This window comes from Festucalex cinctus, chromosome 3 (assembly GCF_051991245.1).
Source record: "Festucalex cinctus isolate MCC-2025b chromosome 3, RoL_Fcin_1.0, whole genome shotgun sequence".
Taxonomy (NCBI): domain Eukaryota; kingdom Metazoa; phylum Chordata; class Actinopteri; order Syngnathiformes; family Syngnathidae; genus Festucalex; species Festucalex cinctus.
The window spans coordinates 7,252,187-7,265,175 of record NC_135413.1 but is presented as its reverse complement, the minus strand read 5'-3'; the positions used below and the strand labels follow the sequence as shown (position 1 = coordinate 7,265,175).

General features: G+C 39.9%; 1 protein-coding gene and 1 long non-coding RNA gene across 3 annotated transcripts in view; one reads left to right on the top strand and one right to left on the bottom strand.

Moving 5' to 3' along the window:
* The window catches only part of LOC144015529 (uncharacterized), a 29,043-nt gene extending 21,837 nt beyond the window's left edge, over positions 1 to 7,206 (bottom strand). Inside the window, exons 1-2 of the long non-coding RNA XR_013282746.1 lie at positions 7,154 to 7,206; positions 4,594 to 4,685 (exon numbers count right to left, since the gene is read on the bottom strand). This is a non-coding gene — a long non-coding RNA (uncharacterized LOC144015529). The remainder of the gene's footprint in view (positions 1 to 4,593; positions 4,686 to 7,153) is intronic.
* Positions 146 to 12,989, top strand: part of LOC144015522 (solute carrier family 45 member 3) — a 70,403-nt gene continuing 57,559 nt past the window's right edge. Inside the window, exon 1 of one of the 2 annotated variants that reach the window (XM_077515577.1) lies at positions 146 to 285. The gene's annotated coding sequence lies outside the window, so the exon portion shown is untranslated. The remainder of the gene's footprint in view (positions 286 to 12,989) is intronic. The other variant, XM_077515579.1, reaches the window with a different exon arrangement.

Here is a 12,989-nt window from a genome sequence, read left to right as displayed (position 1 = left end):
AGAGAGTACAATTTCGCATTTATACCATCATGTCGGAATGATGTCATGTCCAATACAATATGATCGTGACCGTGACTTTAAGGCTCAGTGAGTTTGATTTATTTTGAAAGTAAAAAGCGGAAGTTGGACGTTTCTCCCTCTTGTGGCTTTGAATGTGCTTGTCAGTCACAGCTGGCTAGTTGGCTGGCCTCAAGTTAAGCAATATCGGTGTGTGCGTGTGTGTCGGCAATGAGCAAGTCGCTGCATGGATTTGTCAGAGCCGAGCTGAACTGAGCGTAACTAAAGGTGAGCTTGATGTTTACAAACCGTCCTTAATTCATTTTGTCTTCAATTCGAAACCGCTGTGATTGTTTTCGCGTGTTTATTTTGCGCTGTGCCCTTAAAGTGACGCACGTATAAACCAAGCGTTGCCAAGTTGGATGAAACTTATTCATTGAACGCGGCTGTCGGACGACTTCTGACCACGACGAAACCTGTCAAAAGTACGAGTTTAAATTCGCAATTTGGCTTCGACTAGCACTACTTATGCGATCGAAAACGAGGCCAATGAGCCTTGACACGTTTTGCCGCTCAATAAAGAAGCGGCGGCGGAAAGGTGTAATGCATGGGTTTTAGCTTCGGTCCAGCGGCGTGGTGCTTTTTAGGAAGTTTCCCCCCACTGCCTGCGTCATTGCGCCTCGCGCTCATCCACCCACGACAGTATTCCGATCACACAAATGTGTCATTGATTGTGTCATTATCTCTATTCACGTATTTAAAAACTGCTTCTGTCTATCAAACCTCTTTGTTTAGTTGTGCGTAAACGTTTGGCGTCGTGAGTCAGACCCCTGCTGTTATGACACATGAAAACACGAGTGGAGGGAGGGATGGAGTATTATGGTCACTGACTGGAAAGTCGCTCCGTTGTTTGTAACACAGCAGTATATCGTGGTTTAAAATTCATACCGTTTATTGTATGCGAACCTAAAAGCGTTTTGCTACCTTATAACAGTTTTACATAGTAACACGCCACGCTTATGATGACTAATTGTGCAGATTTGATAACAATATTTTATCCATAGGAAAAGCATTGCTCAACCAACAGTCTTGCAGAATTTCCAAGAAGTTGTGTTTTACACAAAGTCTGACACAAAGCTTCCCTAAACTTTGGGTTGAGCATCTCTGGTCTATGGCCCATACGATACATATATCGATACACTACCAAGATCCGATACATTAAAAATACTTTCACAGCACATCCCGATCTGATGATAGGATTTACCTCCTAAATAGGATACAGTGCGATTCAGCATAATTAGATCCAACACCACCACAATGCGATTGAGTTCAATTTTAATTTGATACTGCAATACGAAGAACTAAACAATCTGCTTTCAGAGGCAAAAGTGGGATATTGAATATGTGAATTGGTTGTATTTGGTCTCTATGATGAATGTCCTAAGAGGTACTTGACTTGTCTTGTACACAATTGAAAGAATCAAAAGCATCTATGTGTATACAATTTAGTTCTTAGGTCATCTGAATATTGTACATTGTGGTATGTAAAAACTGTTCCATAGAACATTAAAATGTGCAATGTGCAAGCTAAAACACACTGGCCAGCCAGCCTACGCTCTAATATTTTAAACAAATAGTAGGACAGTTGGGCGGCACGGTGGGCGAGTGGTTAGCACGTCTGCCTCCCAGTTCTGAGGACTCCGGTTCGAGTCCAGGCTCCGGCCTTCCTGGGTGGAGTTTGCATGTTCTCCCCGTGCCCGCGTGGGTCTTCTCCGGGTACTCCGGTCTCCTCCCACATTCCAAAGACATGCATGGCAGGTTAATTGGGCGCTCCGAATTGTCCCTAGGTGTGCGTGTGAGTGTGGATGGTTGTTCGTCTCTGTGTGCCCTGCGATTGGCTGGCAACCAGTCCAGGGTGTCCCCCGCCTACTGCCCAGGGCCAGCTGAGATAGGCACCAGCACCCCCCGCGACCCTTGTGAGGAATAAGCGGTCAAGAAAATGGATGGATGGATGGATAGTAGGACAGTTTCAGCGATTTGGACAATTAGTGATGTTTTGCCTATTTTGTTTTTAGTTAACCCATATGTTTGCCCTCCTCTTGCAAAGAAAAACTGATAAATGTCACAGAGAAGAGCGGTGGGGGAATATTTATGTTCAATAGATAATGGTGCAAGATGGTAAATGCCTATATATGGAAAACAAAATATTACATTTTATCACACCCAAAAACAATTGTTCCCATGTAAGAAGTGCTCACTACAAATTAGTACGAGGGCTGGTTATTGATTCAGATTTCCAGAATCGATTCAATTTGATTCACAAGGGCCCCGTTCGATTCGATTCACGATTCACAACGATTTTCGATTCCGTTGAGGAATTCATGCAGCACCTATTTTAGACAGTCGAAAGTACCAATGCTGCGTATAGTAGAAACTTATTGCTTCTAATTTAATGCATTAGTAAAAATATGAATATTTCCATTAAGAATTGAATCCATTGCAGTTACACTAATATTCTGTTTTACTTAACATGGCCTTATAAACACAATAAATATTAATTTAAACCAATTACAACCACAGTACAGGCTGTGTAAATGAAGTGGCAAAAAAACTGACACTCATGACATTCACATTGTTGTGGCATCCATCCATCCATCCATTTTCTTAACCACTTTTCCTCCCAAGGGTCGCGGGCGTGCTGGAGCCTATCCCAGCCGGCTTGGAGCAGTACACTGGCCTGAACTAGTTGCAGATTGTTGTGACAGTTTTATGTAAATGTTCCAGTGGTGGTTGAGGGGAGAGGGTGGGTGGGGAGATGATCGTACTGGCTTTCTTTGTGTAAGTGGCGCGGGCTCGGGAACATTTGTGTGTTGGATGTGTTGTGGGGGTGGGGAGGGTGTTAATCGATATATCGATACATGGTTTTATGTATCGATATTGGGATATGAAAAGGCGTATCGATACGATATCGATATATCGATAATTTGAACCCAGCCCTAATTAGCACTATGGTCTTGATTAGCCATTTCAAACTATCCGGTTCAACTCTTTCACTGCTTTTATACATTTTCTATGACGTTAAGTGTTCATGGGAGAAACATGGAATGATAATTTATTATCCATCGTAACATCCAACCGCACAACAACTTTTAGGTCTGATTTTTTTTATTTTTTTTTATTTAAGAGCTTTGTATGCTAGTCACAGGCAAAGGCAATACAGTGCGCCATTTGATTTTAACATGTAAGTGGCGTTGCATTGCGGAGAAATATAATGACAAACAATCCATTCTGTGACAGTCACCACCATTATAAAACCTTAATTAAGGGTGCGCTTGATCAAGAGCTCGCTCTTCACTTATAGTTTTAGCGAGACTTCGTTGTCTGTTTCCTTGTAAATCACCTTAATTTTTTGCACTTTAATAAAGCTTTCTTTCACTATGTAGAATTACAAAGCCTTGTTTACATTCACAATGGCTACTGGTTTTCAAAAATGGCTGACTCATGCAACATGGTTCACAAAACTTACAGTAGGGCCTAGTGTACGCGAAAAGGATAAGACATTGATTGCCCATTTGCTTGTGGCCATGTGGGTGTTATTTCGTCATAATTGTGTTTTCACTTATATAGTTGTGCTTTATTAATTTGTAACTACATTCAGATTAAAGGGATAGTTCGGATATTTGGACATGAATCTCTATTTCATCCTCACCTCCAGTGTGTGCGATCATAACTGACTTACCCCTGACAGCGTTCTGTGACACGAGTTCTGGTCCGGTGTTGGTCGAGAGGACAGTAGTCCAGCAAATTGGCTTGGGTCAGGGAAATAAAGCGTTTTTCTTCTAAAAACAATTTGTGTTCAAATGAGTGATACATTTGCATCACTAAACTCCTTTCTGAAAAAAAGTCAGACGCCATTACCTCTGGGCACTACTTTTCTGTTCATTCGTATCACTGCGCGGCGCCCCGCATACAGCTGATAGACGCGCACTAATCTACAAGTTGTTTGTCTTTTCGAAGGCGGAAGGCGCGCGGATCAGCTGTCTGCAGCGTGTCTATCAGATGTATGCGGGGCGGCACGCAGTGATACGAACAAACAGAAAATAGTGCCCGGCGGTAATGGCGTCTGACTTTTTTCTCAGAAAGGAGTTTAGTGATGCAAATGTATCACTCTTTTGAACACAAATTGTTTTTAGGAGAAAATTGCTTTATTTCCCTGACCCAAGCCAACTTGCTAGACTACTGTCCTCTCGACCAACACCGGACCAGAACTTGTGTCACAGAACGCTGTCAGGGGTAAGTCAGTGCTGATCGCACACACTGGAGGTGATGATGAAATAGAGATTCATGTCAAAAAATCCGAACTAGCCCTTTAAAGCAAAGTAAACTAACTTCGTTCTGAAGATCAGCTGGATAAACTGCATTTCAATAAGAAACATCACCTCAGTTAAAAATCACGAAACAAATAAAATTTGTTTAACCAAGGTTTTGACTGTGTCAGACAAGTGTAAAACTTTAAACATGAAACTTTAAAGGGACAATAATGTGAACAATCAACTTTTTGGAACTTTTAGCCATGCTAAAATGCTAATTCCTCACCAAAAACATCTCCGAAGGGGTGTTTTCCTCCATTCTCCCCTCTATGAGAAATTCTAGGTCGTTCTGCTCTCCAAGTACCAGCCCCTCCCAACCTGAGAAAACAAGAGGGTGCTCAATTTATGATGTCATTGGGTGTGGACCCACCCCGCAACGCCTATGCGGACTAAACACACGCCCACTTTCTCTGAGCCGTCCATGCACTCAAGATAGTGATTAAAAAGAGCCTTTATCAGTAAAAATTTTGTCCAAATGAATTCAAAGCAAACAATTATCCTTCACATTTTCAATGCCAACGTGCAATGACAATTGGCCCTCTTAAAATTCCAGAAAGGTTTTGGCTGACACTTGTGTAAATTACTAGTAAAACTTTTGCGCTGTTGAATCGAACTGGATAAATGGTGTAGTGGTTAGCGTGCTCGCCCTGTAAGCAGCAAGTCCTCAGTTTGTGACTCGCTCAAGTTTTTTTTCTCCTTCTTCTTCTTTCCTCTCTCTTTTTCCCTCTCCTCCTCCACTACGATTTCTTGCAGCAAAGAGCCATTTAGTTTCAAATGTTTATTGAAGAATTGATGGCTTGCGTGGCCATTCAGAGGAGTGCTCGAGCGCAGTGCTCCAGCAGCAGCTGGCTCAGACGAGTGGGGGTGCAGCAACCACACGGGCAGAGGCGGGGTTTTACTGAACCGGGCGTTTTACTTCTGTGTTAAAAATAAGCAGCAAAACAGCTAATATTTCATTAAAAAAAAAATAAAACTACATCGCCATGGTGTCAAAGGTAAGATTTAATTATTATATGCCTATAGTTAACTGTGGAAGGGCTTAAAATATGGTGATCTAATCGCTTTAACCACTTTAACTTGAAACTGTGTATGCGGAAGTGAAGAGATAAAACTGCCGAAAGCAAGAGTTACCTAGCATTCTGACCTAATATAAAATAAAATAAAAAGGTATACCACGCTTACTGTTATTCTCCCCGCTTTAGATGCTTACTTCGTAAAAGTCACATGAGATGTGTCAATGTGGATAATTACCTGTTGCTGCTACTTTAATTGGGGTTCTGTCCAAGAAATGCGGTTGCTTAGCCATTTCGCAATTAGATAACACCCAGTAGAATATGACATGACACACTTGACCCTGTTATCAACTGTTGACGGTAGACTGACTCATTTGAAAATACAGTATTTTATCAGTCCTTGTTTGACAAATTTTCCATTCGTTGTGTACTATCTGTGTTTATTTTTTTCTTTACAATAATTGTTTTGCAGATATTAACTCCCAAGTGTAGAGGTTTGGAATTACACATACATTTGCATGGATTCATATGACTGTTTAACATTACCTCCAATTTAAATCTATCATTCATTTCCCTGGATTAGACCTTAAACCGTTCTGCACTGGTATATTTCCATTTAGAATCAATACTACCTTGAGAGGCAAAGTTGATCAAAAGGTTAAAATGCGTGACAAAGATACATTTATTGTTGCCGTGATAGCTCCATTAAGACCTCATCCCACTCTCATCCACTCTCCATGGAGCACTCAAGCGGGTTGTTCACTCGAGCCGGAAAAATAGACTTCTCTATTGTCCTCTTTGGCACATATACCAAACTCACACAGCACAGCACCCTTTTTCTATTTCTGAATAGTAAATAGTAGGGGTGTGAATTGCCTAGTACCTGACGATTCAATCCGTATCACGATTCATAGGTCACGATTCGATTCGATACCGATTAATCCCGATGTGAATTTACAAGTCGATTGTTACGATTTTTTTTTTTAACTCAATTTAGAAAATAGCATTCAGTAAACTTGTACATGTACACTGTAAGATTTGTATGAAAATTTATTATTTATTGATCTCAAACTTCAGTGTTATAACTGTGAGCCACTGTATTTAACAAACAGGTTGTAACCTTTTTATGTTAGAACAGCATTGAAATAAAATATTAAGACTTAATGTTCCATTAATATAACATTCTTCCATGCTTAAGGTGTGAAAGTTAGACATTTTGTTGAATATTTTTTCATCAAAAATGGATGTTAAAAAATCGATTCGGCTGCTTATTGAATCGATTCGAGAATTGCGTGCTGTACTATCGTGATATATTGCCGAATCGATTTTTTTGAGCACCCCTAGTAAATAACTTTTTGTTTGCTTTGATCACACCACACATTCAAACTGAGCTCTCTGATGGTAATGGCAGAACCATCATCATCAAACTTGTACTAACTGTACAGGCAATTTCAAAACATTTTAACATTTGTCATACAAGTCAAGTCACCTTTATTTATATAGCAAGTGTATAAAGGAGGTGAGACTATATATTTGATCAAATATTCCGATTATATAAATTTTCACGAATATCGGCCGATTATAATCGGTGGCCGATCGATCGGAGCATCCCTATTTAAAACCTAAAAAATAATCGCATGACTTTGTGGTGTATATTCTGTTCTTGCTTTATATTGTCCCTTTTGCCTTATTGTGCTGAGTAGCTTTGAAAAACGTGTACCGTATTTGTCAGTTGTCTGGTGGTGTCACAAAAAAGTACTATACAAAACATACCTGTTAAGTTCATAGTTGAGACGTTAGTCAAATTTACCCCTCCTCCCCCAAAGCAAGCACTAGGATAATCACAAACTGTAGAGGACACCGAGCTACTTAAGCAGACTGAAGGCTTAGCAGTTTTAATCACTTGGAGCCTCTTAATTAACTTTGAGCAGGAGAACTTGTTGCACTTACCACATAGAACTAGATTCTCAATAAAAACCTTTGCATAAGTAAGGGTTTTAAAGATCAGGCAGAACCTTACTTAGGTACTTATCTTCTACCTTATCATTTGGTGGCTACTACAGCAGTGTATTTTTTTATTTTTTTAAATTTTTTTTTTAGGCAAGGCAAGGCAAGGCAAGTTTATTTGTATAGCACATTTCATACACAAGGCAACTCAATGTGCTTTACACGAGGAAAGACAACACATAAGCATCAAGAAACAGTAGTTAACATTCAGAGGAAGAAAAATAAATGAAAATAGGTTACAAACTAACAATCTTAAAACATTATTCAACAAACTTTAAAAAATTTAACATAAGGAAGTTTAAAATGATAATGATAAAAATAAAAATAAAAAATAAAAATAATAATTAAAAAAAAACACTTAATTAAAGCTGTTTAAAAGTCCCTAATCAAAGGTATAAGAAAAAAGCAAAGTTTTTAACCTGGATTTGAAAGCATTTACACTCGGGGCTGACTTCACTTCTGTTGGTAGCCTATTCCATCTGTGTGCAGCATAATAGCTAAATGCAGCTTCACCATGTTTGCTTCGAACTCTGGGTTCCACTAGTTGGCCCAAGTCTGTAGATCTCAGAGCCCTGCTGGGCTTGTACTCAATCAGCATTTCTTGGATATATTCAGGACCCAAACCATTTAGTGATTTATAGACGAGTAGCAGAACTTTAAAATCGATTCTACAGCTGACAGGGAGCCAGTGTAAATCCTTAAGTACTGGAGTAATATGTTCTGATCTTTTTGTTTTGGTCAGAACTCGAGCTGCAGCGTTCTGAATGAGCTGCAATTGTCTCATGTTCTTTTGAGAGAGTCCAGTCAGAAGACCGTTACAGTAATCTAGTCTGCTGGAGATAAAAGCATGGATAAGCTTCTCTTGGTCTGCTTGAAGCATGCAGTCCTTCAGTCTGGATATGTTTTTCAGCTGGTAAAAGGCTGTTTTAGTGATGAATTTAATATGATTGCTGAAGGTCAGATCTGAGTCTATTAGTACCCCAAGATTTCGAACTTGGTCTTTAGTTTCTAAAGACAGTGACTCAAGCTGTTTTTTAACAGCAATCCTCTTTTCTTTATTGCCAAAAACAATGAGCTCCGTTTTGTTTTCGTTCAGCTGAAGGAAATTTTGGTTCATCCAGTTGTTAACTTGCTCTAGAGAATGACACAATGCGTTAATAGAACTGCTGTCATTTGGGGACATCGATAAATACAGTTGTGTGTCATCTGCATAACTATGATAGTCAACATCAGTGTTCTGGAGCATTTGACCCAAAGGTAACATATACAGACTGAACAACAGGGGTCCAAGGACTGACCCTTGAGGGACCCCACATGTCATGGCCTTTCGATCAGATTCAAAATTTCCAATGGTCACAAAGTAACTCCTTTCCTCCAAATAGGACCTGAACCATTTAAGGACTGTTCCATTTAACCCCACCCAAGTTTCCAGCCTGTCTAACAGTATATTATGATCAATCGTGTCAAATGCTGCACTGAGGTCCAACAAGACGAGCACTGATACCTTCCCTGCATCAGTGCTCAATCTTATATCGTTCAGTACTTTAATCAGAGCTGTTTCTGTACTGTGATGAGGTCGGAAACCTGACTGGAATTTATCCAAAAGTCCGTTTAAGCTAAAAAAATTGCTGAGTTGATTAAAAACCACTTTTTCAACTATTTTAGTTACGAAGGGAAGGTTTGCGATTGGTCTATAATTTGCTAGCAGGGAGACATCCAGTGTTCTCTTTTTTTAGAATGGGCTTGACGGCGGCTACTTTCAGACATTTAGGAAGTTCACCTGATTGAAGTGAGCAATTAATTATTTGTTGTAAATCGATCTGAACAGATTTCACAATGGTTTTGAAAAAGCCAGATGGAATTGTGTCAAGACAGCTCGTGGAAGGTTTCAATTGCTGAACCAAGTCTACTACAGTATTTTGATCCACTGAGTCAAATTCTGTCATGGTAATTAAATTATTCCTAGGTGATTTTAAGTGCAGCATCGTTTTGTTATTTTGCTGGTTTGTAACAATGTTTGACCTGATGGCTTGTACTTTTTCACTAAAGTAGCAGGCAAATTCATTGCATTTATCTGTTGAGAGGAGTTCTGGCGCTGTTTGATTTGGGGGATTTGTAAGTTTGTCAACCACGCCAAATAGAGTGCGTGTATTGTTGAGGTTCCTACTAATAATTTCAGAAAAGTGTTGTTGTCTAGCTATTACTAACTCTTGGTTAAAATGACAAAGACATTGTCTGTACAGGTCAAAATGAACTTGGAGTTTAGGTTTTCTCTTTCTTTAGGGGTACCACAAGGACTTTTGATACACAACATTTCAATTAAAGGAATGACATTTTTTTTCTTTTATTAAAGAATTACCTAACTTTTATTTCTGTCAAAGGTCAGAATAATCACTCTACAATAGACAGTTAACCTTGCCAGCAAATTGAATTCTGGCGGCATTTGTTCACCAATACTACGAGAATACATTTTGTACTGCTCCCGCTGATCTGTTCGCAACAGACCATTTTTAGGTCGTACCAATGAGGCGTTGTTTAGGGCGGGACATGCAGCTGTGACGAAACCAGGAAGTGCCGACGCCGGGGGAAACAAACAAGCAAACCTAACATAGACGAATGGACGCTGCAATTAGTTCTATTCTCGTAGAATTATTCTCCGTTTCCTTGTTGAATGTTGAACACCGAGAGGCGCTTGGTGCATTTTTATCTTGTAAATATGTTTGTGCTTTTTCAAAAATTTCAAGGACGCATCTGTTGAGGAAGGACGCATCTGTACTTGCTCCTGCACTCGCTCGTGAATCTAACTACTTGTTGATTTTTGCATTGGGATTTTTAACTACATTGTTGCAGAATGCCTGGCGGAAAAAGAGCTGACGAGATTGAGGAGATAAAATCTTCTCTTAAAAAACTCAGTGGAATGGTTGCCGAATTACTTGAAATGAAGAAGAGCATTGAGCCACTTCTTCAGGAAATACAGCAATTGAAGAAAGAGACACAGGAAAAAGATCGACACATTGTTGCCTTGGAACAAAAAGTGGATGATTTGGAACAAAATCTTCGTATCAACGATGTGATAGTCACCGGTATCAAGATCAAGCCGCGCCGTGGCCCTTTGAGAGCTGCGGCTAGCACGAGCACGGAAGATTCTGACCAACATTCAGGGAACGAGACTGTGGAACAGCAATTGACACTTCAACTCAGAGATTTGGGATTAACTGTTGATCCTGCGCACATTCAGATGTGCTTTTCGCTTCCAACTGGAGGGACACGACCACCGGCAGTTCTGATCAGGTTTGTTGACAGAAAGAAAAAGATTGCTCTTCTGAGGGACCGTCACAAGCTTCGAGGGAAACATGTCTACATCAACGAAAACCTCACCAAACGAAATGCTGACATCGCCAAAAAGGCTCGACAAATGAGAAAGAATGGACTTATCGAAAGCACGTGGACAAAAGACTGCCGAATTTTTATTCAAACTAAAGATAACTCTGGTCAACTAAAAACACGAATCGTGAAAGGAGCTGAGGAATTGGCAGCGCTTGAGAGACAACAGTAATTCACAATATCACAACAACAACAACAACAACATCACTAATTACCCAAAGCTGGAGTTGTATATGATTATTTGCTGACTTTGCCAAGGCTAACTCTTGTTTATACACCTGCATTGATAACATGTATTGCTGTTCCCGTTTGAATCTAAATATTGTCTGGCTCGAATTCCGTTTGGACATTTGTTGTAACAGTCAAGGCTACATGATAAGGCTGTATTGTGGCTCCAATGAATCTGCTGTCAATACGCAAAATGGGGGTTGGTGGTCTGGTTCCTGGAATGCAGCTGGCGTGGGCCGCTCTGCTGGGTGAGCTAGGCTGGGCAGCGCACAGGAGTCATCAGATCCACAACATGCTAGCAACCAGTGGTGCTACCTGACCAGAATCGAGTGCTGAAATTGCTTGAAAGCAATGGGCCGAATGCAAGCCGATCTACTCTTCTGGAAAGCACAACATGTGTGAAAGCTGATCCGAGGTCAGCGAAGACCCTACTGGTGAAAGAGAAGAATTGCGCTTGCCTTGGCTGCTCGCCTGGCGGGGTGGGCTTGCTGGTGGCGTCTGGGGACCGACTCACCTGTGCCAAATGACTGGGACTAGCCACAATCTACACACGGACATTCAAGATGAACTGAGCGAGCAGTGTCTGGGATAGTATGGGATGGATAACGATAAAAATTAATGACAATTCTAAATATTGTATATGATTGATGCGCTATAGTAATGGGTCGATGGGGACGGGTCTCGAATAAGCTTTGGCTTCTACCCGTCAGCCCTTCTTTCGGATGTCAATGTTGCAAATGATGTGATGTGATCGATGTAAGCTGTAATGTGTCCGAAAGGAAAAAATGAATAAACTAAACTAAACTAAACTTTTTTCTTTTCCCCCTAAGACGAAACTAACGACATTTTCCTCCGTTGCCGTGATTGGTCAAAACAAACGTGCGCAAGATGCCACATTGGCCAATCAGCTCAAAGTGTTGTACAGACTGTCCCACCCTTCCCAAGCAAATCACCGTTTCGCAGTCCCAGATTGATAATGTGAAGTGAATCACTTGAGTGAATCACAATGATCAAATCTGGCTATTGCCAGGTTAGACAGTTAAAGTTCAAAATAAAACAAGTAAAACTTTGAGTTTATGATTCACTTGTAATAAATTAACTAATAATGAGTTTGAATATTACTTGAAAAATAAATTGAAATGCAGAGTAAAACATGTTCAACCATTTACTATGACATTATGAAGATGGAAAGCAGGGCTGGGCGATATGTATAAATGTATCACTATAAAAACGTTTCTCCCGGGCTTATGAAACATTGGGGGAAATTTGATGGCAGAGTCAGCCTAGTATAAAATGTTCTTCCGGTATTGTGTAAAGTGAATAAAGCGCTAAATGCATGTAATTAATTACACATGGTGTAAAATGTTTTATATTGATATTATCCTTGTTTTAATTGGTATACAAAAATATAACCATTTACAGGTCTATACCTACCCTAAAACAAACGATGCAGACCTCCAAATATGGTCCAACATTTAGTGTACAATACCAAAAGTGGGCGTGGGACCTAAATCAGCTCGGCACCACTACATAATAATAATACAAATAACTCGAAAACCGTTTGAGCTAGGTGGCTCAAACTTCGGATTCTTTCTTATGACATCAAAAGGCACTACTGGAACAAACATCAGGCAAATTGAAGAGGTGTTAATGTTGGGGTTGTTCTGGGAATTAGTGTGAATTGACACAGGATGACTCCAAGCTTTCCTTTTTGCAGCCATGTATGCATTCTAGTGATGTTGTTGACAAGTATGCTTAAATTAAATGCCATTCAATTCTTTAATCTTTTGCTTTGTTTAATTGCACCTTTTTGCAACAAAGAGGTAGTTCCTTGGTCAAAGTACTGTTGCCATCATAATCAAACTCTTATTAGATGTGCTGTGCAATTTTAAGTAACAAGTGATGATATGATATGGTCAAACAGTAAATTCTTTCAGGAATGATGAAACTGGGTTTTTTGAAATGTTAGAGACATATATTTAATTTATTA